The following is a 4,236-nucleotide window of genomic DNA, read 5'->3' on the forward strand; positions in this document are numbered from 1 at the left end:
CAAAGAGTGCACATTTCATTCCCATCAACCAAACGTTTAGCTTAGAGAGACTAGCTCAGATATATGTAAAGGAAATTGTTAGATTACATGGGATACCTACAAGTATAGTCAGTGATAGAGATCCCAGATTCACATCAAAGTTTTGGTGTCAGTTGCATTTAGAGCTAGGAACCAAACTAAGGTTAAGTTCGGCTTATCATCCCCAAACAGATGGCCAATCAGAAAGGACAATTCAGTCGTTAGAAGATCTGCTAAGAGCGTGTACTCTTGAACACAAAGGAAGTTGGGATGAGTTCTTACCATTGATTGAGTTTACTTACAACAATAGCTTTCACTCAAGTATTGGCATGGCTCCATATGAAGCATTGTATGGACGAAGGTGTCGAACGCCTTTATTCTGGTATGAAGTTGGAGAAAATAAAATATTGGGTTCAGAATTTGTGCAACAAACAACAGACCAGGTTAAGCTTATTAGAGAAAAGATGAAAGTTGCACAGGATCGTCAAAAGAGTTATAGTGATAAAAGGAGAAGACCTTTGGAATTTGAGGCAGGAGATCACGTGTTCATTAGGGTAACTCCTAGAGCGGGAATTGCACGAGCAATCAAAACTAGGAAGTTAACACCAAGGTTTATCGGGCCTTTTCAAATTCTACGACGGATTGGACCTGTGGCATACCACATTGCTTTGCCGCCAAACCTGTCTAATCTTCATGACGTATTCCATGTATCACAACTAAGGAAGTATTATCCTGACCCTTCACATGTCATTGAGCCTGAAAGTGTGGAACTTAGAGATAACCTAGAATATGAGGCTTTACCTGTCAAAATTTTAGATCATCGAATTAAGGAACTTCGTGGAAAGCAGATACCATTGGTTAGAGTTTTGTGGGATGATGTAACTGGTGATTCTACCTGGGAAAGAGAAGAGGACATGCGTCAAAAGTATCCACATATGTTTTAGGTACGTTAAATTTCGAGGACAAAATTTCTTTTAAGGGGGGTGGTAATGTAACATCCTAATTTTCCATACCTTAAATAATATATATGATTATAATTGAGATTTTAACATCGCTAATTATTACAAACTAAACATTAAAACTAGCAGCTATAATAATTAATTTATCAACTAATTACTCTTTATTTTATTATTAATATTATTATTCAATTTGAATATTATCGTTTTATTTTACAAACTAAACTTTGAAATTAGTCATTTAAAATACTTAATTTTAAGTTAATTAATTATCCATATTATTTTTATTATTATTACTTTTGTTATTATATTATTTGATGTTATTTGATTTGAATATCATTATTTTACTCTACAAACTAATAGTAAATAAAATAACCTTAAGTTAATAAATATATTAAATAATTATCCTTGTTATTATTATTATTATTATTATTATTATTATTATTATTATTATTATTATTATTATTATTATTATCCTTTCATTTTATAAAAGAAATGTATTTTATTCTACATGATCATATGTCATGAAATGGTAGAAAAGTCAAACTTTCATACATCTCTCACCAACTATTTTCACAAAGTCATATTAGAACACCTATAAAACTATTCATGCAAGACTTGTAAATATTTGACAAAGACATATTTACTAGCAAGAGTTGAAAAGTTAGAAAGCATGGGCAAAAGGAGATAAATTTACATTATTTTAATATCTTACAACTAGTATAAATAGGGGTCTTTCTCACCCCATTTTCATTCATTCATTCACAAATCATCTTTCTTACCTCTTCATTTCCTTCTTTCTCTAGTTTCTTCATATAGAAATATTAGTTTTAGTTGTCGAAGTTTTTACGGTGTCGGTTTGTAGTTTTTAAAGTTATTTTGGGGTCAAAGTTCTTCTAAAGTTTTAAAGGAGTTTGATACGTCAAAGTTCTGCTCAAATCATTTTCATAAGTAACCGGTAAGTCGTTATAATTTAATTATTTTAATTATTTTATTTATATAAAGGTTATTTTAAGATGTTGATTTAAATTTCCGTTAAGACGTTGAGATATTGAACTTATAAAGTCCAAGATAAGTTTTACCATTTTAAGTTGTTATAATACCCAAGTATTATTATAAAATTAAAATGTTATTAGGAATACACTCTTGATAATTTTCTAAAACAAACAAATTCAAACGGGAGTATAGTCTAGTTTATACTTGAATTTAATAATGATTTAAGTATAGTGGAGGTTATTATTAAATATTTTAAATAAATAAATATTTTAATTTGTAACGGGATTATGTTTATTTAACCATAAATTATATTCTAATTATTTTATAAATTTCGTACAATTCAACGGTTATCGTAAATTAGGTTCTGGGCAAACATCAGAGAAAACGCTCGTGGACTTTCAACAACGATCAACAACAAAAGGTGGGGGCAAGGTCTCGTATACGTTGGGACGGTTAGCGTAAAATAGCTTAATATATATATGTGGGTAGTGGTGACCCAAACCCTACCAGCGATAAATAAGTAAGGAGAGCCTATTCTCGAATAATGATTTTCCTAAATCACTAAGCGAGGTTATGCCGGCCTTAATTATTTATCATAAGAATGATCTATGACAATTTGAGGTTGTATTGTGCTTACATTGTTTGATTAATTGTCTAATTGTTTATTTTATTTATACTTGAATGATTGTGATTGATAGACTAAGAAAATGATCTATTAAGTAGAGAAACAACACCATTGATTAGATATTAAGTGTTAGATCCCCAATGAAATAAGGGAAGTTGGATACATTAAGTAGTTGTATTCGGTTGGGTTCTGGCTAAGGATAAGACTTGGTCGACCATGTCCTTTACGGTCCACCTCTCTTACCTGGGAAGTCAACCATACATTATTCACTGTATAAACTGAACTAGTTATATAGAGATAAGGATCACACCAAGGAGAAATAGACAAGACATTTAATGGACTTGGCACTCAATCGAAGTAATTAGATAATAACTATGACCTGAAAGGTTGATACGATATTTCTCAAATATTAACTAAATACTTATGGTTAAGAGTTGCTACAAGATGGTTGGGCGATCATATAGACCTGCATTGAGGAATGTGTAAGTCCACTGCCGTGCGGTATGGGACGTACGAGGTTGATCAGTCGCCTACAATCCCGACGGGGATTATTATTTATGCATGCTAGGAAAGACGAGGGTCTTGGCCTGAATCCTCAGGGACGATCGACTTATAACACCTGGACTCCATGTGAAGTTAGGTGGCGTAGCTCTTGGTAATTGGGAGTACGTTGGTGGCATGTGGTCTTGTGATATCTGATCTTGGTAAATGGGATAGGTATCCTTGACAGCGTTTAGTGGCCTGAGTCAGCATATAGTTCAGGGATGCATTAGAATAAACACTTATAGAGTATAGGTAAGTATGGGATAAAGATACGCTTGTTCGAATAATTGTGACTGTCATATATATATATATATATTACTATTTTACATCCTATTCCCACTTTTAAACTTGTACGTAAATCTTAGCCCTGTATTCTTTTTGTCTTGCATCTTTGGATTGATCTATGACGATCAGGCGACGAGCTAGACCATTTAGGAGGGAAGGCTATGGAGTGACAGATTACGATAATGTCAAGGCTGAAGGTTGCTAGCGTTTTGTCAAACGCTTATCACATCGTTACTAGTTCGTAATATTATATACAGTCAGTATAAGTGTCAGTCATGTTGGACTTAGGAGGTCCTTCTGTTAAGCTTTCTTTTGATTTTCTTCATGTACTTTTATTTTAAGTTTTATCTACGTGGCAAGACCACTAGTCTTAACGGTGTCAAACTTTATGTAAAACATATTTGAAGCATATATATGTGAAGTAGTATATTTTAATTAATTCAGTCTTGTTATTTAAATTTTTTAAATTTTCTGTATTTTATTTTAGAATTTCACTAATGGGACATAGGCTGTCTCATAAAGGAATACTCATAGTGACTGTATCGAGTCCTAAACACTATCTTTGGAATATCTTCAACCTTCACTAAAATCTGATGATAGCCTGACCTTAAATCGATCCTACTAAACACACAAGCTCCAATCAACGGATCCATAAGATCTTTAATTCTAGGAATATGATATTTGTTATTGATAGTAACCTTATTCAGTTTTCGATAATAAAAACAAAATCTCATACTACCATATTTCTTCTTTACCGACAATACTAGAGCTCCCCATGACGCAGACATCATGTATGGTGCCATAAACGCAAGT

At 32.5% G+C, this 4,236-nt stretch overlaps 1 long non-coding RNA gene across 1 annotated transcript; it reads left to right on the top strand.

The window, feature by feature from the left end:
* Positions 1-1,752: 1,752 nt before the first annotated feature.
* LOC127135470 (uncharacterized) lies at positions 1,753-3,862 on the top strand. The gene is made up of 3 exons (XR_007808570.1): positions 1,753-1,932; positions 2,332-2,391; positions 3,553-3,862. It is a non-coding gene; the product is annotated as an uncharacterized LOC127135470 (long non-coding RNA).
* The last annotated feature ends 374 nt before the right edge of the window (positions 3,863-4,236 follow it).

Source organism: Lathyrus oleraceus, chromosome 4 (genome assembly GCF_024323335.1).
Source record: "Lathyrus oleraceus cultivar Zhongwan6 chromosome 4, CAAS_Psat_ZW6_1.0, whole genome shotgun sequence".
Taxonomy (NCBI): Eukaryota; Viridiplantae; Streptophyta; class Magnoliopsida; order Fabales; family Fabaceae; genus Lathyrus; species Lathyrus oleraceus.